General features: G+C 40.1%; 1 long non-coding RNA gene across 1 annotated transcript; it reads right to left on the reverse strand.

Annotated features, from left to right (window-relative positions):
• Positions 1-10568: 10568 nt before the first annotated feature.
• On the reverse strand, positions 10569-21796 carry LOC311521350. The gene is made up of 3 exons (XR_014711863.1): positions 21621-21796; positions 11901-12155; positions 10569-10636 (listed from the first exon to the last, which is right to left on the reverse strand). It is a non-coding gene; the product is annotated as an uncharacterized lncRNA (long non-coding RNA).
• Between the last annotated feature and the right edge of the window lie 1874 nt (positions 21797-23670).

The following is a 23670-nucleotide window of genomic DNA, read 5'->3' on the forward strand; positions in this document are numbered from 1 at the left end:
GGCTATTTTTAAACAGCCAGGCTTCCCTGACGCAAACAAACAGACATGCAGGAGTCTGTGTGAGTAACTCAAAGTGACTGACTCTGACCCTTTTAGCTCACTGTGACAGAGGTGGTCCAACCCCTTTAAGACCAGTGGGGACTGAGGGTCAGCCAACCCCTGTTCCATGGCATGGCCCTTTAAGGTTTTGAGGGTTTGGATATACATGAATTGTAGGAAGGGGCAGAGGCAGATACTGGGAGAGAGGAAGTCGTCCCAGGGGAATAATTAGTGCTTGGGGGAAAACCCATGATACTGTCCCTTTAAGGGTCTAGGACCAGGAGCTTTTTAGTGCAGAGTGGGTGCAGTACTCCTCTCTCTCCCAGACAGCTGGGACAAATCCTGAAGTGAAAGACAGCATATATGCTGCTTCCTTCTTTATAACAGAGAGACACCACCAACAGGAGGAAGCTGGGGTCTGGCTAAACTTGTAGGTGAAAGGACTGAGTTAAAAGGGGCGAGCTGGCATGCAGCTGGCCTGAATTATAGCCCAGTTCCAGGGTGCAGGTTCCAGATGTCAGCAATTGAGTCTTTTGAACTATAACACAGCTCCAGGAGGAAGCTTGTGGACTCCTGATCTAAGGAGAATGTGATTGTTTGTATTATAGCAGTGGGCAGGAGGCTGGGGACTGCTGAACTTGGGAGAGGATTCTTGTCAGCCTAATTAGGAGGATTTTTTGTACTCTGTAAAAAAGAATTAATAAAGGGGACCCCACCAAGATTATCTTGCTCTCAGTATATGGGTCTGAGTAAACAATTGTAAGCATCCAGTGGGAGCTGAGGACTGTGTACCTGCAGGGCCATGAAGGGGTATGCTTGAGGATGGAGGCCTGCCACACTCAGATTCCTAACTCTACAGAGCTATTCCCTATGCTCTCTTGAGGGTAAGATTGCCCAAACCCTTGACTGCCTGTCCTGGCAGACTTTAAATTCCTCAGCTGACATATACAGCTTTATGAGGGAGTCTGTAGATGCCTTATCCATGGGCTTGAGGAAAGTTACATCATAATCCAGTCTCCTCCCTCCATCTAGGAACTCTACAAAGAATTTTCATCTCACGCCCCAGGCAGGGACCCATAATTAACAGAGTTCTTGCCCTTCTGTCTGCACGTTACAAACTCAGTGCTCCACAACAGATTGAGGCTGAGATAATGTCAGACTTCTTGAGCACTATCTTCTTGGTCAGAGGTCTGTGGAGGTGGTATCTGACACCGCTTCCCAACAGTGGAGCCAAACCTCCCCTGCCAAAGCCTATACCCAGCCTTTCATCTCTTTGTCTGAGATCAGAAACCAAATTAGATGTAAAATTTAATTTCTCATTCTAGATACAATTAAAAAGAAAAAAGTCACAAACGCATTTCATATTGCATCAGACGCCTGTTCTTATAAACTGTAGCAGCTTTGATGGCCATGAGTGGCCAGGACCTTGGTTTTATGTCTTGTGTGAAAGTTGGCACTTCTAGAAGCAGAGTGCTCAGGAGCTGAATGTTTTACTTTTCTTTCTGCCTTTCACTCCTTAGCTAGCACAATTTCCTTTTGCTTTTTTAACTCCCTTTTTGTATGTCCTCATTCCTTGGTGGTTGGCCCATATCTAGTCCTTCCAATCTCCCCTCTCTTCTATTTCCAGTTTAATTTTTCTTTGTTTCAGTTCTTTCAAGTTGCCTTGCCTTCAGCACAAATTTTTTTAAATATTTCCTTATATTTTGACTTTTCCCTTGTGTTAAGCCTTTAAGTTTCCAGTATTGTGTTTTATAAACTTTCCCATCCTGCCCATCTCCTATTCTAACAAGTGCCATAGCCCAGACAGTGTATTACATCAATGCATAACACACTGCACAACCAGCAAGATGTTAATGCACGTAGAATAAGTAATGTCATGAAAAAGTCACAATGCCTGCCGTTTCTAATTTTCACAGCTTGCTAGCAAAGTTCTTTTAAATACTTTTAATATTTTCATTTTAAAGATTACTTCTAACTAAAAGCAAAATAAAACAAAAACCACCATACCAAACTGACTTAAGAAAAATTAAAATAAAAATTCTGGAGCTAAAACTTGCAGGACCAATAACTTCCAAGCTGAAATATATACCTTTGTCTGGTATATAACCCCCTGAAAGCAGTTTATAATGGATGGATGCAATAGCACCACTATTGTATATTCACAAACACGCAGAGTACTATATTTAATACAGTGTGAAGAGTCTAGGCCTGATTCTGCTTTCAGACAAAGTAATTTTATGCCACTGTAACTCAGTTGATATAAATGAATTTAACTCTGGATTTAGCACAGTAGATGTAGGAAAATCAGGTCCTAAGGACCAGACCCTCAGATGCACCTGGGCTCCACTGGGAGCACCTAAGGAGACAGTATAGCTGGTTTTCCCCAAACTCTCCTCCTGCTCCCTATCCTGAGGACAGCTGGGGCCCACTTTTTACCCCCACCCCAATGCAAGTTAAAGCACCCTGAGGGCTTCCCTAACTTGTGCTCTTCTGCTGGTCCAGGATAGCTAGAGTGCAGCATGTTCTGGACATGCCCCCTCCTACCCGTGGCAAACTAAGAACACCCTATAGTCCAGGGAGGTTAAAAGTGTGGGGTGTAGAGTCCGATACATCAGCCATTCCCCATCCAGAGATTCTCCCATGCAAGAAGATTCTCCTACTTCTATTTGGTCATTTCTCTATACCTTTTGCATCATGGGAGCAGTACAAAGGGAATTGAGTAGTGGCTGAGGAACTGGCCCAAAATGTTCAGATATACAGCAGGCACATTAAAAATGTGAATCTGCAAAGAATGAATGATCTCTAGCTAATGGCCTAGGTGAGTGCTGTGTATATTTTCACTCTTGACCAACCATTTTAGATGGCTCTCTTCCAGTTTTTTAACAAGTTAATGATTTATCATGCTTAGTGCTGAGCGCTTGCAGAGGATTGTCTGATGGAGATAAGAATATTTAACCCAACAGATTAGGAGGGGTGCGTTCTCTTCTTCAGTTAATAGTTTGAAAAAAATGGCCAGTTTGCCCTCAGCAGCCTGCTACAGTTGCAACCAATATTAAAACAGCAAAATCAATGGCTGAGATTGTGACTGGTTGGGTCACAGAAACCCCCTGGGAGTTGCCACCTGATGTGCCAAGACTACTTCTGCTCCTGCTTTCCCTGACAGTCTGGGACTCGAACACCTTGTCTTGCTGAGCCAGACATGTCAGTCTGCTCCAACACAGACCCAGGGTCTGAACCAGGTACCCCAAAGCTGCAGACTTAACTGAAAGCAAGTTAAGAAGTGTTCCTGCCTTTAACACTCAGATGCCCAAATCCCAATGGGGACCAAACCCTAAATAAATCTGTTTTACCCTGTATAAAGCTTATACAGGGTAAACTCATACATTGTTCGCCCTCTATAACACTGATAGAGAGAGATGCACAGCTGTTTGCCCCCCCCCAAGTATTAATACATGTTCTGGGTTAATTAATAAGTAAAAAGTAATTTTAATAAATACATAAAAAGTAGGATTTAAGTGGTTCCAAGTAGTAACAGACAGAACAAAGTGAATTACCAAGCAAACTAAAATAAAACATGCAAGTCTATGTCTACTACAGTAATAAAACTGAATTCAGATAAAAACCTCACCAGTTCCAGTAAGCTTTCTTTTACAGACTAGTTTCCTTCTGGTCTGGGTCCAGCAATCACTCACAGTCCCTGTAGTTACTGTCCTTTGTTCTGGTTTCTTTCAGGTATCTTTGGGGGTGGAGAGGCTCTCTCTTTAGCCAGCTTAAGACCAAATGGAGGGGTCTCCAAGGGGTTTAAATAGACTTTCTCTTGTGGGTGGAGACCCCCTCCTCTCTCCTATGCAAAGCCCAGCTACAAAATGGAGTTTTGGATGTCCATGCATGTCCATGCATGACTGAGTTCCTTACCAGCCAAGCCACATTCCTGGGAAAGCTCAGATGTGGATTGGCGTCTCCAAGTTCATTGTTGGCTTAAGGGCTTCTTGACTGGGCACTTACTGAGAATAGTCTTTTCTCAGGAAGCTGACCAACTGCTTCACCAAAACCTACTTAGAATCAGACAAGTATAGAGCCAATATTCATAACTTCGAATACAAAAATGATACATGCATACAAATAGGATTCATAGATTCAGTAGATCATAATCTCTACAGAGATATGTTACATGGCATATGTAGCATAAAACATATTCTAGTTATGTCATAGATATATACATTCATAAGCATATTTCCATAAAGCCTTATGGAGGGCACCATCACAGAGATAACCCAGTATGTACAATGACTTTAGAGTCGTCCCACCCCACCTCTAGGATCACACGCCACAATACATTCTCCAACGAACTCTGGCTTCACCAAAACCTCTACAAAGGTCCAAACTCTTCTGCCTTCTCTCGTTTTAGAAAGATCCTGAATCTTCAGTCATGGCCAAATCCTAGTCTTTGTACACAAGATGAATAAATGCACTGTGTGCATTTTGGACAGCGGAAGATGGGCAAATTTTGATCAAGGAGGTTGGGGCACAGTTCAGCAGAGCTGTTCTGCAACTGCTAATTCAACCAAGGCAATACTAGCTTCTGCAGTTGTGGCATGCCTTCCTCCTTAGTGGGAGATGTGCATGGACCATCCAGTTTTTAAAAGAGGTGTAATTTCACAGTCTTGGGCGGAGGAGCAATAATGCAGTTTTAAGGCACTCCTAAAAACATCAACAAGTTCAGAAGAAACATTTAGTCTGTAGCCAATATGACCAAACTGGATATGCAGGCATCCTATGTTTGTAGTCTGAAATGCAGGGTAAAATGGTGCACGTTCCTTTGCTCTGGTTTGAGGTAGGTATATTGTAACCCTTCTCGGGCATGTTGTGGCCACAATACCAGTTCTTTAAGTACCTCTTCTGTAAAATTTAATTAGAATCTTTGCTTTCTGCTACACTATTTGCATTCAAATCCTTATTTAGCTACTTCTTGAACAAAGATTTGTTGAACTTGTAACTTTGAGCTAGTTGAAGTCTAGCATGTGCACTGAATACCAGTGTGTGCCTCCATACCAAGTCCTCTGACTAAATTGAAAGCCTAAGAACCTTATTCCAAAAGTATCAACTTCACATATTGAAGTTTATTTACTATAAATTAAAAAAAGGAAAGGAAAGAGTTCTCCGTTAGGCTGACAGCAAGCATGCAAACTTCCAGCCAGGAAGGAGAGTTTTTCAAAAAGTTATGATGTGAAAAGAGAAGGCTGTAATGAAACACGTGGGTTAGCTGAGACAGACATTATCAGGCACTCACTGTAATGATGTACTGTTCTTGAGATTACGGGTAAAATAATTTAAAACAATTTGGCCGCTGCTTCCCAAGGAAATATTCAAAGCCATTAGAGTACATTATAATCACTTGCCAACTTTTATATTTTAAATCAAGGGGCAGTTTCTGGAATTCCATGAAGGTGCACACAAACAGTATATAGTGAAAACAGCATTAGTATGTGTCCCATATGTGGCCGACAGCAGCCCCACACATAGCCCATCCCTTTCCCACCAATACACAGGAATAATCTATGCCTGAAGGCATTCTCAGAGATGGGTCCTTACTCCAAAGACATTCCCTTAAGAACCTCACTCAATGTCCCAAAGAATCATAGTGACATAGAATCGTACAACTGGAAGGGACCTCGAGAGCTCTTCTAGTCCAGTCTCCTGCACTCATGGCAGGACCAAGTATTAAAATTGAATTAGAATTTTGAATTAGAACCGAGACTCCTGTTGCAGAACGTCTGCAGAATGGCTTTTCTGTAAGCCAAACTGATCTCAGTGGTACCAGTGTAACTGAGAGCAGAATTTGGCCCCACGTGCTTTGGAATAGGAATCCAGTTTCCACCATATGGTGCTGCTGCTCAGCAAAAGCTTTTGGGTGGCAATGAGCTCTGGCTCTTTCACAGCACATGGAGTGACTGTAAGAGTCAACTTATTTTTTAACACTTATTGAATGCAATTATTAGTGTATGCTGCTAAGCGGTGTGTTGGGGTTTTATTCCATACTGTGCCGCATTCATTAACGTTTATTACAAATGTAGTTCAGTTTAATGTAAAAATATATTAGATTCTTATTATCATCCAGCTCATGCCTGCTGGGAGGGCAGCATGTGTCATGTGGATAGGAGCATGGTTGGAACCTCCCATTTTTGTATATTCTGCACCCAGGCTAGTCACAATTGCAGTGTCTGACCCAGGGAGCACAGGGACTGGTCCTTACCTGTGCCCTAAATCATCCCAAAGAGGATTAGGAGGCAGAGCCATGGCCCCACTCAAAATGAAGGTGGTTCAGCCTGCAGAACCATTCTGTGCCCCAGGAGTTCTGTGGAAGGATCACATCCCCTGAAAGATCTTACTCCATGCTGAGCCTCCAAGGGACACCATATAACCTTGAATTTTAAAAATAATGAGTGTGTTCCAGCACACCAACTTCACCAGCAACCTGGGACAAAGAGCTGTGAGAAAGGTATGTATGGTATTACATCTGCATGTACAAAAGATCAGCTTGGTACATACAAATAAGCATTATGCATGCAGTGAACTGTTTGATGGGTTTGGTTATTGCAGGTGGAGTTTAGGAGAGTCCTTTGACATTTTAAGCCCAGCTTATGAAAGGTATTTAGGTCCCTAACTCCCAGTGATTTACATGGGAGTTAGGTATCTAAATACCTTTAAGGATCTATGCTTTAGTCTATAGCGTTTTGGATCAGGACACACAAAACTAAACATTTTGCAAGTAATGAGTACTTCTTTTAGAAATAGTATTTATTTAATGATTTATCAAAATGTACACATTGTAAGGTCTCTAGCACATGTACAAAATAGCACAATCTCTAAAGGAGGCATGTACATAAGGTTTAAAGGAGACCGCAATGGTAAATAAATATAACAAAGTACCTAGACACTGTAATGGTAAAGGGTGTTATCTCTGCCCTTTTTCCTCTTGTCCTTGTGTGCACTTTGGCCATTGATCTGTAATACTTGCAGAGATCTAAGATTTTGAAGTTCTATATTACATGAAACTTTTGTTTCCCATCCCCCACCTGAACATATTTCCCATAGAATGTTGACTTGTAAAAGTTTTACCCCACCTTTTCTCCATCCCTGATAACGACTGCTGGGCAAGTCCCATTTCGTGCAATAGGTTCAGTTAGGGATGGAAGCTTCAGATGAAGTGGGAACTGAAGGAATTTCAGGGCAAGGAAGGAAGGAAACAATGGAAGCCTAGAGTAATGGAAGCCATCAGAGCTTTAGGATAGGGATAGAATGCTACAGAGGAAACGGAAAGCAGGGTCAGTTGAGGGACCTCTGAACAGAGTGGTAGTAACACTGGCAATGGGATCCATTGAGGAATTGTGAGGGAAGGAAAAGAAATGGCAAGGGAACAACTCGATCTGGTGACATAAGACTCCTCATGTCCAGCTTTTTTTTTTTTGGTAACGTCTGCTTGCCAACATGGCGGGAAAATGGGAGACATTGCAAATATGGTAGTTGAGTGAAGATTTGGTTCTCTCTACTGGTAGGGTTTTCATTTTGTTATCCTTATCACTCATTATTGATGGGACCACTATACTGTATTTCTAGGAGTAGGCAAATAGAGGGGGTGTTGACAATGTTTTTGAGTGCAGGTAGTGGGTATTATTTGTCAAATACTGCCTTTTCCTGGAGCAGGCTTTTCCCCAAAGACAAGAAAATTGTAAATGATGTGTGGATATGTTGGACCAGTGAGTGGTGGGGTTATCATCTACATATCTCATGGGCAGCAAGGTATCCCTTTTACAAATACCTTCACCAAGAGTACAGCTCCTCCTCTCAGGAAATTCCCATTATTACATTCAACCTTTGGAGCACTTTTGCCTATAGGATTTTTTACCTCAATGGATGAAAAAACTCCCAAAATATTTTGGCAGTGTGTTGGAAATATGAATAAGATCAAAAAAGTCTTATTTACTGTGATAACACACGAAGATGGTCATTTCGATGCTCCTGTTTCATCAGTGATTGACGCTATTCCATGGATCACATTAACAGCACTGAAACAGATAGAGCAATAAACAGTGCTTGAGGCTCATTAAACATCGAAGCAAAGATCAGAGGTTTGATCAACTGCAAAAACTGTTTATTTCAAACACAGTGTAACCCTCTTTTTCCTAAGGGTTTCAGAGGCGTGAGAAACCTTTAGGAAAATAAGGTTTAGGATAGAGAAGCATGTCTCATCCTTCATTCACCAGGAATTTTGGCTAACTGAAGGTTGATTAACTGGGGTTTATATAAATACCATAAACAGTGTTGCTATGATACAACAGCATAAGCAATGGATGTGAGGGAAACTTTCTCTATTTTAATTAAATAAAGGATATTTAGCCAATGTTGTTCTTCGGTTAGGGCTTCAATATGTTGTGGCTGCTGTTGCCATCAATGACCAGTCAGAGAATGAGAAGAAGGGGTAACAAAGGCTCCCTCTCCTATCATTCCCGAAGATCTGCATGATAGCATTACTGAGCATACCGTCCTGCACTGAGTCATAAAAGCAGCTACTGAGCAGAATGAGATCACAATCCCTACCCCTCGCCACAACTTGCAGGCAGCCCACTGGCCTTGAGCTAAATAGAGGTGACGCTCTGTCCTTGCTCAGAAAGAAGTTAGCTGGCTGGCCCTACAGAATTCTGCTGCCTGGAGTTGTACACTTCACTCTAAGGGTATGTAATCCACATGACCATGCCCTGAATTCAAAGCCATGTGACCCCTCTTGAAGTCAGGGGGAGCTGCAGATGTTCAGTTCCTCTCAGGGTCAGCCCCTAACTTTCGTGCATGTGTATACATTTTTAATAGCTCATGTGGTGAATGAACAGTGTCAGTACAAATTTTAGTTTAATTCTTAAAAGGATAATAATGGAATCATACAAATGTAGGGCTAGGAGGGACCGCAAGAGGTCATCTAGTCCAATCACTGCACTGAAGCAGGACCAAATAAACTTAGACCATCCCTAAGAGATGTTTATTCAACTTGTCCTTATAAACCTTCAATGATGGGGATTCCACAACTCCCTTGTCAACTTATTCCAGAGTTTAACTACCCTTATCGTTAGAAAGTTTTTCCTAATATCTAACCTAAATCTCCCTTGGTGCAGATGAAGTCCATTGTTTCTTGTCTTACATACAGTGGACATGGAGAACCATTGATCACAGTCCTCTATATAACAGCCTTTAACATATTTGACAATTATTTTCATTTCCCCTCTGTCTTCTTTTCTCAAGACTAAACATGCCCATTTTATTTAACCTTTACTCAGAGATCAGGTTTTCTAAACTGTTATCATTTTTGTTCCTCTCCTCCGGACTCTCTCCAGTACCCACATCTTTCCTGAAGTGTGGCACCCAGAATCGGTGACAGTACTTCAGCTGAGGCCTCACCAATGCCAACCAGTGCTGGACAATTGCCTCCCAGATCTTACATATGACACTCCTGTTAATACACCACAGAATGATATTAACCTGTTAGAGAACTGAATCACATTGTTGGCTCATATTCAGTTTGTGATCCACTATAACCACCAGATCCTTTTCAGCAAGACTAACACCTAGCCGGTTATTCCCCATGTGGTAGCTGGGCATATGATTTTTCTTTCCTTAGTACTTTGCATTTGTCTTTATTTAATTTCATCATATTGATTTCAGACCAATTAGCTGATGTTTCAAGGTCATTTTGAATTCTCATGTTGTCCTCCAAAGTGTATGCAAAGTGTCCTCCAAAGATGCATAGACATCTAAAATGTTGAGGCGATTCCTCCACTGATTTCTCTCTTGTTCCTCCTACGACCCTACTGTAATTTTCCATGTTCTCCCCAATATTTAGCACTCTGTTAAGGTCATCTTTTTTATGCTTACCTGTGGACTTTTGTCATCTGCCCCTTTTGATCCTGGTTTGAAACACTCCTCACTAGGTTGGTGAGTCGGTATGTGAAGATGCTCTTCTCTTTTGTGGTGAGGTGGATACCATCTCTTCTGAGCTGTCCTCCTTCCCAGAAGAGCATCCCATGGTTGAGGAAGCTCACCTGTCTACACTGTCTGCACAGCCACGCACTCATCCCCAGGATGCACATGTTGTAATACTGTTATTCATTTGCATTTATATAAGGATTTGGCCTACTGAAAAGAGTTTTTGGACTTGGTTGGTTTGGCTGGTTGTTTGCCAGGGTGGGTGGAGGGACCAAGGGTTTAAAGTTCTCCTGCATCGTTTGCAACCCAAATATCATACCATGGTGCTGAGGTAATATAAGAGAACCAGAAAGTTTCACCAGCTAAAAATATACCAGTTTAGTTCTTTTTTCTATTAATTTTTCATTTTTGCCACTGTAATAATGGAATTTCTAAATGCAATGCCATTCTTGTAATGATGACAACTCCCCATCCATTCCACCTATAAAACTTCTCAATGTTACAATGAAAACATGGCAGGGAGCTAATTAGAAATAGTAAGAGTTTTAATTGAAGAGCGCCTGGCCGTTAGAGCATTTTCAATTTCCAGCAGCATCCCAGGTGACATTGTTGTAGGAAGGCATAACTGAAAAGAAACAGAGAGACTAATTGGAACAATTAATTGAAACAACACACAGTTAATTTCAATTATGGCAATCCTGATGACTCTCCTATCCCTTGCTGTGGGGGCTGGTTGCCTGAGGATTCTATCCCTGTGGAACGCTTCAGCTAGCGCTGCACAGGGCCTTGATTCAGCACCTATTAATTATTATTTTTATTATTATTTATTATTTTATTACCCTCGTGCCTAGGAGCCCTAGTCATGGAGCAGGACCCCATTGTGCTAGGTGCTGTACAAACACAGAACAAAAATACAGCCGCTGCCCCAAAGACTTTATAATCTAAGTAAATTAAGGCATATGCATGACTTCAAGCACTTGAGTAATCTCATCCCTATTCAACAAAGGTAAAAGTTAAGTCTGTGCTTAAGCGCTTTGCTGAATTGGGCCTAAATGAGGGAGATGAGAGTACCAAGTACCTCTCTAAATATGAAGTCACTTACTGAATATGCAACTGTCTCAGCTATTCACTAAATCCTGGCAACATCCCACAAAGCCTGTTTGGTGCAGGCAGCAACATATACTTTGTTTTTCTATTAGCTGTGTTCAGTGCAATAGAAATCCTGTTGTCATAGGCCAAAATCACATGAGCTGGGCTGGCTCAGAGTCATCACATTACTCAGTACGATGCTAGTTCCTGCAGCTTCTTTCATGGCAACTTGCATGTGGTTGGTGTGGCTGCTGGTCATTTTTAGGGTAATTATTCCCCTTTTCCATGTGACCAGAAGTGAAATTCTGGTTTTACTGAAGTGATGGCAAAGCTCCCATTGATTTCCATGGGGGCCAGGATTTCACCTTATGTCTTTAAGTCCATGCATAAATGTTTCTGCAGAGTGAACAAACCTATATTCACTCAAACACCATGTGCGCTGCTATCGGAGAATTACATTTAGGTAATATACATTTGCTTTCAACTTGCATAGGCCTGGGCTGGATTTAGCGCCAAGATTTTAGCCATGCGGTAAAAACTTTGATTTTGTTACTAGCTTTCACTTCATAGGCCATAATGGCACCGAAGTCTGCTAGGTGGATGGTATATACACTGGCTATTCAGTGAGCCTGGGACATGAGTAATTATAATTTTACATCATTGAATGAACCAGGGATGGTATCCTTCAGGAAAGGGTTGCCTAGAGAGTCACATGCATTCATAACATGCACTGATATTTTATCTTGCTTTGTCATGAACTGTGTTCAGTGTAGCTTGTGACAGAAACTATTATTACTCACTTGCAATGAGAGCTCTGAATTTCTCTCCTGGATGGTTACACTCTCCCTCTCCCTTCTCTTCAGGGGCTTTCACAACTCCCTACTACTAGGCAGGTGCAGGGGATAGATTCTGAGGCTGAGTCCATTAGTAGCCCCCCATCATACTGATGGAACCGCAGCATGACCGTGGCAAATATGTAAAAGTTTGTAACCCTCTTTTAGTGTCAACTGCTTTAACAGCTTCTGGATCTTTGAGACATGGTGAAGATAGTGGATCTGTGTAAGAAAAAATTCAGAGAATTCAAGTTACAGGTAATAAACAGTACTGATAGTATCTTAAATGTACATAATATCCTTTACCCTAAAAATAACAAGCATTTTACAAACCATGAACCAAGTTTCAGCCTAATGCATCAATGCCAAAAGTATGCAAAAGTAGCCATAAGGTGTGAATGTATTCTGGGCAGATAGGTCCTCACATCCAGATTATTCCTGCCCTGAGAAGGAATCATCCCACTTGTGTGGCAGTATGCATTGGTTCTATTGCCAGGCCAGGGGAAGCACATACCCCAACATGTGGACAACACTCTCTAAATCCTAGAACCCTGCCAGATATGCCCTTCCTTAGTTCCTGTGGCAGATGATCTTTAGAGCAGCCTCTCTGTAGGTTTTTGATGGGAGTCATAAATGGGATGGAAACCTTTACCCTAATCCTTCCCCAAAGTATGTGGATTTTTAGGCAGCCATCCTGCTAGAATTTGGCCCTTTGTATACATGGAGGAAACACTGCATCACTAAAATGGAGTCACCTTTGGGATGGAGAAAGGTAGCTGGATGGACATCCAGCACCCACTGAGATGAACAGACAATAAATTGAAAGGGAAATTCTCAAGCAAGGACATCAGGATAAGCTACTGCTTTTACTAAAATACCCGGGAGTCTTTAATGTCCAAAGACAGCAGGCAAAAACTCGTTTCACAAAGTCTTGTCCAAAAGACTCAACTAAGTAAACTTTTTTGTGATACTCAATTTATCACCTTGGGAAAATGAAAGATTATGGAACGTTCAAATCTGGGGTTTCTTTAAATGCAAGTATTTCATACTTGATGCTTAGGCCACTAAGCCAACCACCCGACTAACTGTGGGCTCCATCTAGCAAGATGGTCCCCACAGTGCAGGTACAAAGCCAAAGTAAGGACACCAGAATTTGTTTTCACTCTTTTGTTTCCTAGATTTAATAATCATTATACATTTTTGTAGTGTTTCCTCGCCCTGGTATATTTTTATTACTCAAACCATCCACAATTGGGGAAAAAATGATCTAGTCAATAAATTCTCTTTATTAAATATTCCTAGCCCTGTTTAACAGTTAAAAACTAATATGGAATCGGCTTGTAACAAAGGAGAAAAAAGGGATCATGTATTAAAAACAACAGACAGGAGAAAATTCTCTGTATTTTTCCTGTTTGAGAATGGTAGTGAAGGTGGTGGTGGGAGGAGACCATGTGGAGTTCTTAAATATAAAAATAATGTATTTTACATTTGTCTGTTAAAATATTATTAATTATTTTAGTTATCTAGCTCAATCTAATTGTCTGTTCCAGAGATGGTGGACCATTTAATGTCTCCTGGTGGAACATTTAATACGGTGTTTCAATGGAAAGACTCCCATTGACTTTAACTCAACTTGAATTAGGCCCCTTATTTAGTGTTTGTTTTTTTCTATTTCTACATGGATACTAAAGAATAGTGATAAAGCTAGTTATAGTTTTTATTTAGCTTACTCTTCTTCTTCCAGGGAATTAAGCTCTACAGAGAGATAACACCAAATTACAATCTCTAAATTGTTCATGCAAGCTAAAATGATGAAAAGTGTGATAAAAATTTTTGCTTCACGGAATAAACTGAGCATGTGGCTCAGGAAGGAATTTTTCCTCCTATATACACATATTGCACAATTAACCAGATGCATTGTGGCAAACCAGTGTGGTTACCTTTCTCAAAAGCATCAGACATTGAGTATTGCTGAATGCTGGACACGAGATTTGAACCAGTATTCTAATGTGGAACATCAAACCATCTGTTCTTATATTTCAAACTTTACATTGGATTTTGAAAACCACACTATGAATGACATGCCTACACATATGCTAGTAAGATTATATCTCGTGTGCATATTCTAAATAGTTATTTTTCAAAGCTTTTGGTAAGCTAAAATTTTTTTGCGCATTCTCTGAGTTTAAAGAAAAGGAGTACTTGCGGGACCTAAGAGACAAATTTATTTGAGCATAAGCTTTCGTGAGCTACAGCTCACTTCATCAGATGCATTCAGTGGAAAATACAGTGGGGTGATTTATATACATAGAGAACATGAAACAGTGGGTTACCATACACACTGTAACCAGAGTGGTCACTTAAGGTGAGCTATTACCAGCAGGAGAGCCGGGCGGGGGAGGGTGGAAACCTTTTGTAGTGATAATCAAGATGGGCCATTTCCAGCAGTTGACAAGAACGTCTGAGGAACAGTGTGGGGTGGGGGTGGGGGGATAAACATGGGGAAATAGTTTTACTTTGTGTAATGACCCATCCACTCCCAGTCTCTATTCAAGCCTAAGTTAATTGTATTCGGTTTGCAAATTAATTCCAATTCAGCAGTCTCTTGTTGGAGTCTGTTTTTGAAGTTTTTTTGTTGAAGTATTGCCACTTTTAGGTCTGTAATCGAGTGACCAGAGAGATTGAAGTGTTCTCCAACTGGTTTTTGAATGTTATAATTCTTGACGTCTGATTTATGTCCATTTATTCTTTTACATAGAGACTGTCCAGTTTGACCAATGTACATGGCAGAGGGGCATTGCTGGCACATGATGGCATATATCACATTGGTAGATGTGCAGGTGAACGAGCCTCTGATAGTGTGGCTGATGTGATTAGGCCCTATGATGGTGTCCCCTGAATAGATATGTGGACACAGTTGGCAACGGGCTTTGTTGCAAGGATAGGTTCCTGGGTTAGTGGTTCTGTTGTGTGGTGTGTGGTTGCTGGTGAGTATTTGCTTCAGGTTGGGGGGCTGTCTATAAGCAAGGACTGGCCTGTCTCCCAAGATCTGTGAGAGTGATGGGTCGTCCTTCAGGATAGGTTGTAGATCCTTGATGATGCATTGGAGAGGTGTTAGTTGGGGGCTGAAGGTGATGGCTAGTGGCGTTTTGTTATTTTCTTTGTTGGGCCTGTCCTGTAGTAGGTGACTTCTGGGTACTCTTCTGGCTCTGTCAATCTGATCTCTGAGTTTAGTCACCGATGCCTTTTCCTGCCTACCAGTCATCACATCAGATTGTGGTATTTGGAGTTATATATACAGATGCTCCCCGACTTACGCAATCATTCCGTTCCGGAATGCCTTGTGTAACTTGGGAAGCATCTGTATTTACAAAATCATTGTACAGGGTCTAGTTCCTCATCATCATTCATGATGGTCTTTCATAACTCCCATTAATCTTAATAGAAATTGTATATGTTCAGCCAGTAGAGAATGTCAGCATTTTGGCCTTTAATCATTTTTTTTCCTAATCAAATGTGTAGACTTAGATGTATTTCCAAAACCGTTTGTGTAGGAAGCATAGTCTGCACTTTAGCTAGGCACAAAATATTTTCTGATTAATCCATACTGGAACAAAATGTTCTGACAATAAAAGAACGTTGCACTTAAACTAACAACAAAGCTTAACACTAGAATCGGACCTTTAGATTTTTTTTAAAAAATGTCTTCTACATTGTCCCCTCTCTGATTTTTCAATTGTGTTTGATACTAGAATTAAGGTTTACTGTTTGTGATACTGTTTTTAGTTCAATTTGATTTGAGCTCACTATTGATCAGTACGCACCTTAATGCAGTCCATGTTCCAAGTGTTGACCAAATGTCTAATTGCTAAATTACTCAGTGTTTTAGTTGCTGTGAGCAATTGCTAATATCCCTCCCATTCTTTACCCCTTCCTGTGGAGCATTTTATTTCTTTGTAGTGAGCCTTATTCTTCTTCACACCAAGACCTCTTTACACTGCTCTGGCAACATAAATGTGCCTTAAAATGGGTGTAAATGTAATTTAATTAACTTCAAATTAGGGCTGTCAATCACTGTTAACTCATGCGATTAACTAAAAAAAATTAATCGTGATTTAAAAAATTAATCACGATTAATCACATAGTTAAACAATAGAATACCAATAGAAATTTATTAAATATTTTGGATGTTTTCTACATTTTCAAATACAAAGTGTACAGTGCTAATTTTATATTATTATTATTTTTATTGCAAATATTTGCACTGTAAAAATGATAAAAGAAATAGTATTTTTCAATTCACCTCATACACGCACTGTAGTGCAATCTCTTTATCGTGAAAGTATAACTTACAAATGTAGATTTTTTTTTTGTTACATAACTGCACTCAAAAACAAAACAATGTAGGCTCTAAAATTTTACAAGTCTACTTAGTCCTACTTCATGTTCAGCCAATTGCTAAGACAAACAAGTTTGTTTACATTTACCAGAGATAATGCTGCCTGCTTCTTATTTACAGTGTCACCTGAAAGTGAGAACAGGCATTCGCATGACACTTTTGTAGCCAGCGTTGCAAGGTATGTACATGCCAGATATGCTAAACATTCATATGCCCCTTCATGCTTCGGCCACCATTCCAGAGGACATACTTCCATGTTGATGATGCTCATTAAAAAAATAATGTGTTAATTAAATTTGTGACTGAACTCCTGGAGGGAGAATTGTATGTCCCCAGCTCTGTTTTACCCACATTCTGCCATATATTTCATGTTATAGCAATCTCAGATGATGACCCAGCACATGTTCATTTTAAGAACACTTTCACAGAAGATTAGAAAAAAAGCAAAAAAGATACCAATGTGAGATTTCTAAAAATAGCTACAGCACTCAACCAAGATTTAAGAATCTGAAGTTCCATCCAAGATCTGAAGGGGATGAGGTGTGGAGCATGCTTTCAGAAGTCTTAAAAGAGCAACACTCAGGTACAGAAACTACAGAAGCTGAACCACCAAAAAACAAAAAAAAACTTTGTGCTGCTGGCATCTGATTCAGATGATGAAAATGAATATGCATCGGCCGCTCTGTTTTGGATCGTTATCGAGCAGAACCCGACATCAGCATGGACGCATGTCCTCTGGAATGGTGATTGAAGCATGAAGGGACATATGAATCTTTAGCACATCTGGCACATAAATATCTTGCAATGCCGGCTACAACAGTGCCTGTTCTCACTTTCAGGTGACATTGTACACAAGAAATGAGCAGCATTATTTCCTGCAAATTGTAACCAAACTTGTTTGTCTGAGCAATTGGCTGAACAAGAAGTAGGACTGAGTGAACTTGTAGGCTCTAAAGTTTGACTTTTTATTTTTGAATGCAGGGGTTTTTTTGTACATAAGACTACATTTGTAAGTTCAACTTTCATGATAAAGAGATTGCACTACAATACTTGTATTAGGTGAATTGAAAAATACAATTTCTTTTGTTTTTTACAGTGGAAATATTTGTAATAAAAACAAATTTAAAGTGAGTACTGTACACTTTGTATTCTGTGTTGTAATTGAAATCAATATACTTGAAAATGTAGAAAACCTCCAAAATATTTAAATAAATGATATTCTATTATTGTTTAACAGCGCAATTAATCGCAATTAATTTTTTAAATCAATTGACAGCCCTACTTTAAATGTAATGTACACACACTTTACACTGCCACAGTGATGTAATGGGGCCTCAGCATATGTCTACACCACAAAGAAAAATCTGCACACTGAGTCTCAAAGCTTGCACTCCAGCCTGAGCAGAAACATCTACATTGCTATTTTTGGCCCCGCAGCCTGAGCCACATCAGCCCAAGTCAATTGACCCAGGCTCTGAGACATGGCGCCATGGATTTTTCTTTCCAGTGTAGATCTACCCTTAATGTAAATGAAAATTAGGCCCCATGTATTTTTATGTATGTGGTCATGTCATGGGTTGTCAGAGTCAATCCAATTTGCTACTTGAGACAAATCAATATCCATATACCCATGACTAATCATGCCTTTTTGCTTCCATGTATTATAAATATACATGACATTGGATTGAGAATCACAGTAGAAACTCAAACCTAGTTAGAAAAAGAACCTGATGTGGAATCTGGGGCACTGAAGCTGATATGGAATCTGGGACACTACTCTGATGCTACTATGTGTTGCAAATTTCATTCTTCTTGAGTTTATACAGAACTATGATCCATTTCTGTTCTCACTGACATCAACATCAGCTTTAATAGGTACTTTTTATTTCCATTTTAATCGGTAGCCTATTTACAGATAAATTATAGCTAAAATCTACAAAAATCTCCTACTTCTCAAGGGATATTTTTATTGAACTAAGTCCTGTTCTGTCAATTGTAATAGTAACTGTAACAGTATATGGTGTCTGATTTGCATATCACTTAGCATACCCATGAACTAGGGAACAGACTTAAACAGAAGCCTCTAGGTATTTTTGATGCCACAGAAGTAGTTCACAGTTAAAGCTGTAACTGAAATTGACACACACTCCCTTTTCTTCAGAACAAAATCCAGCTGACTGATATTTCTCATACTTGGTCTTCTGCCAAAGGAATTTTTGGGGGAAAGTTTGAGGGTTATCAGAAAAGGCATTCATGAGATATGGGAGTTAGGAAATGCAGAGAATGTGAAATGCTTCTAACCTTTTTTTAGACTCTCATATGTCAAAAATGGATTGGTCAACTCTACATTTAGTTTTTTTAGATGTTCTGAGTGATAACTCATATTCTCCTGTGAGCATATTTTGGGAAAGTAGAGATGGGTAATTCTGGAGTTATTTGACAGGATTTATTTGAATCTTTGACAGTCTGTGACTCCCTTATGGAGTGCATGGAAGATTAGAAAAACCTTAAACATGTATTACCATACGTTCTAATATATTTTTAAAACTTAATTCTCAATTTAGAGTTTCTTGGCCTTCAAGACTCTAATGGTATTTTTATTACTTGTATTTCTTTATGTATGATTGGAATTTAACTTCCCTGTCTCTCTACCTCCCAGCACTACTGATAAGGCCTTATTCTTCACTGCCTATGCAGTCATTTGTACTTGTGCAAGCTGACAGCAACATGGGTGCCAAACATTTTACACCTACTGTGCACAGGTATTAAATGAAGACAGAAGATGCAAGGCAGTGACAAACTAGGCCCATTGTTTTTATAGGTTGGGTACAAACCTGAAAATGGATACACCAATGTAGCATCTGTCTATGAATACAATATCTTACAACTAAACAAGTGTTCTTGTTAAGTCGTGTCTATCTGGCAACTCCCATGCATGATATCTTTGTTCTTGAGTGCAAAGTATATTTAACAGACACATATCCAATGTACCCTTATAAAGTTCAACAACTTTTCCACCTGATTTATGAAACTACACTATACATATAGTATACAGAATCTATACAATATTAAGAGATGCTTACTTTTTTAATGTGGTGCCATTATTTTAAATTGAGTTAGAAAGTGTGACTCATAAACCAGATACACTAACCAAAACCTCTTTATTTTAAGAGATGCCTGTACTAATGTATCCTTAAACAGCTGGAACAATTCTACTGGCACAATAAATGTATTTAAGCATTTGAATGGACACAATGAAATTAGAAACCTTCAACTGATTTAATTAAGCATCTGAAATTAATGAGTAAATCTGGTTTCCCTGCAGTGAAGGAGACAGCTCAGTTACCCAGGATCCAGTAGAAGAAAGGAAACAATCAATATCTTTTTCTCTATGACAGTGGAAATAACATATGAGCTAGCAGCAGCTGATACATTAAATTAGCAAGAAAAGGTATCAAGTTTTCACTAAAACAGATAAGGGATACATTTTTTAAAGTGCCTAAGTGACTTACGAGCCTACACTGATTTCAGTGGGAGCTAAGACACTTTTGAAAATCCTACTACACATCTATCTGCATCTTTAGGCATCTAAATACCTTTGAAAATTTGACTGTAAAGGGGCAATGAGTTCAATGAGAGAAGAATCAAGCCTTAAGACAGTGTGGACCTAATCCAAGACCTGCTGAAGTCAATGGACTGAGGGTGTATGTATGTTACGTCAGATCCTTTATATTGCTTCCAAGGTTCACACAGTACCATTGCATTTTTTACTAAGAGGCACTCTTAGGCCTTGTCTGTGTTAAGGAAATTCACATCAGTGCAAGTACATCAATACTATAGTTACACCTGTGCAAATCCCTAATGTAAATGCGCTGCATTTGCACAACGCAGGATTTATGGAAGTGTAGTTCATCTGGTAACATACCAGAATAAACTGCATTGATGTAAACTCTGCTGGGTGCCATTTTGGCTTCATCATTGACAGAGAAAGGATAGTCAAGTGGTTAGGGTATTAGCCTAGGACTTAGGAAGCCCAAGTTCAGTGTCTTGCTCTGCCACAGACTTCCTGTATGCCCTTGGCCAAGTCAGCCTCTTGGTGCTTCAGTTCCCCATAAGTGGATAATAGTATTTCCCTACTTCAGAGGAGAGGAAAAATGCATTAAGGACTGTGATGTGTTCTGATGCCCCAGTGATGGGAGGGCACTGACCATTGTAGTTACACCAAATTTCCTTAACATAAATAGGGTGTTACTAATATGTCAGAAGACTTGTCCTTAATGTTGGGGGTGGGAAATATTCTTTAACTGGCTAGTTTAAAAAGTGAAAGCTAAGCAATGCAAGTAAAGAAAAATGAATAAAATATTGACACTCTATGCTAATTAGAAATGGCAATATAAATACTATTCGCAAAAAAAAAAGGAGTACTTGTGGCACCTTAGAGACTAACCAATTTATTTGAGCATAAGCTTTCGTGAGCTACAGCTCACTTCATAGGATGCACATGCGAATACAGACTAACATGGCTGCTACTCTGAAACCTGTCATAAATACTATTGGAATTCAATTACTTTTTAAAAGAAAGAGGTCACAGATCACAGTTTCTGGTATTACAGAAACTAATTCAACTCTAATTCAGCCATTTCACTGTGCTTCATTTACTATACAAGTTTGGGGGTTTTTTTAAACTCAAACTAGATTAGCATGTTAGTAGGTCATAATGGAGCTATTGTTCTTCTATCACATACATTCCAGTGCAATTCTATTACTGATAACAACAGCAGTCTGTGGAATTCAGGTTGAAAGAGAATGCTACACTGTTACATCCAATTATCTAACAAAGGAAATGTAAATACAACACACGTTTTTAAAATGTCAAGTGCTGACAGAAATATTTCCTTCTTAGTATAAAAATATTCACAGTAACTGTGGAATCTACTGTCTTGGAGATGAATTTGGTAAGCAAAACTTTGGGCAGGCATGTATACATCCAGGACCTAACTCACCGCCCCTACCACAACTAGCCATCCAAAGTAAAGCCTCGGGATTCCTTCTGGAAAAAAAAATGAGAACATACTGGACTACATTTTAGAGACCTCCAAATCTAGCCTTTAAAACTGTGTAGCCAAGTAGGTGCACATGCAGTTTTGGACACTCTCGTTTGAGCAAGCTCAAAAACTCTAACAGAAAATCCTGTCTTCACAAGGACCTTGAACCCCTTGGAACTGGGGCAGTTCCACAGCTTGTGGAGGGAAGGATTTGGGAAACTTCTGAAGAGTTCTGCACCTCACCTGGGAGTGTCCAGTGCCGCAGGAGATTTGTGGTGAAGTAGGATGTGGGCCGTATATCTATGACTATGTAGGTCCCACTCAACTCCCCCAAAATGGTGATGTAGCAGCTGATGAGTCGCCTACAACAACAACTATCATATGACTTCACTGGCTGCTGCTAGAATTGCACGGGTGTAATGGAGTGGAGAATTTTGCCCTGTAATTGAAACCTGTTAACAATTAATAGAATTCAGCTCACTCTCTCTTCCAGCTGTGGAGCAAGTCTGGAGAGGGGACTAATACCATGTGCACACACACAGCATGGACGGACAGATGCTGCTATTCCAGCCCATAAAACAGATTGCGATCACAGATACACTGCACCCTGGCCCCAGATTGAGTGTGGGTGGTAGATTTCACGCCCATCTGCCCCATGTGCATTTTGTCTGCATGATGCAGTGTATTTCACCCAGAGGGAGTACATCTGTTGAGTTAAAATGTGACACTTTTTTGCATAGTCACTTTTCAGAGAAGGAAATGCACTTTAATGCATAAGAGCAATCTGTGTATAATCCTTGTATTTCTTCTGCCTCACACAACAGCTGAGACTGAAGATTTGAACTCTGTTAAGTGTCCTTGAAAATATTCCATACACAAAGATAAGAGCTTTAAGCAGGAGCAGGCTTGTTTAACCATGAATAGAACTACAATTTAAATTTACCAACTACATCCAGTGCATCCTGTCAAGGTTTTACCTTATTTTTATACAACTAATACAACAAAATTGTATCTATCATATACTGTTAGTTTCAGCAGAGCCCACAATGTGTCCACACATGGGAGAATAAAGTCTGTGTCCCAAAGAGCTCAACTCAGGCTGCAATGAGTCAAGAGTCCAAATGTAAGGACAAGTTCTGGAGTCAACATCAGTTTCTACTCATTCCTCACTCTGGTAAAACTGCCATGGGAGTTGACTAAAAATGGAGCGAAGACCTTAGAATCTGTCCTATAATCTACATTTGAGAATGATTCATGCAAAAGGGGCAAATTGGTGCTACTAAAATGTGAATCTTCACCCTAATTTGTAACAATACCCCCCCAAATTTATTTGGGGGGGAGATGTCAAAAAGTTTCAGTAGCTTTTTAAAATATTTTGTGTGTTTCTGTGCTTCCTGATTTCAGGCATAAAGGAAGCAGAAATTCTGAATCACAATGAGAAAAGTTATTGTTGTGAACGAAGCTATTGTTGTGAACCTTTCAAACTCAGAAACTTTCAGGAGAAAATCTGTACTTGCAAAATTTCCAGTCTGTTTTCATGACTAAAGAAGTTTAGACATTTGCCCATCTCCAGCGATACTGTTGCTAAATCCTACCTATTTTTCCCCTCCAATATCTCCAAAGTCTGCCCTAAAATCCTTGCTCAGGCCCTGATCATCTTGGGCTTTGACTACTGCAAACTCCTCATCTCTGACCTCACTGCCTCTCACCTTGCTCACACCTTTGCCTTACCCCTGTCAAAATGCTGCTGTGAAAATAATCTACCTTGCTCACCTCTCTGTCAACGTCCAGTCCCTCTTTAGCACCCTTCACTGGCTCCCCTTATTTTCTGTGCCATATCCTTAATGCCAAAGCCCTCCACTTTAGCTCCTGCATATCTATCTATCTGCTCCATCACTTCACCTTCCTTTTGTTCGTTCCACTCTGCCCACACTGCATGACTAACCAGTCTCTTTAGTTCCTTCTCCAATTCTCCTTTTTGTGTATTCTTCCATTCCACAAAGATCCCTCTCCTAACCAGATCTGTTCCTTAGAGACAGTGAGTGAGTTCTTGAGTGTGTTTGTTGCTTGCTGGTTTGTTTTCATTTGTAAAGTCTGGTGGGGCAGCCTGTTGTAAGAGAAGTAGAGCCTTTGGTCACAGTTGAACCTTAATTAGGGAGTGGAGCTTCCCTTGGCAGCACACCTATAAAGACAGTAGCTGTCCAGCCAGTGGCACAGGAGCACAAGCCATCAAACAGCTGAAAAAGGGGAGTTTGAGTGGAAGTTTAGGGGACAGGTTATGTTGTGTGTGTGT

This window comes from Lepidochelys olivacea, assembly GCF_965140295.1.
Source record: "Lepidochelys olivacea isolate rLepOli2 genome assembly, chromosome: 5".
In the NCBI taxonomy this organism is placed as follows: domain Eukaryota; kingdom Metazoa; phylum Chordata; order Testudines; family Cheloniidae; genus Lepidochelys; species Lepidochelys olivacea.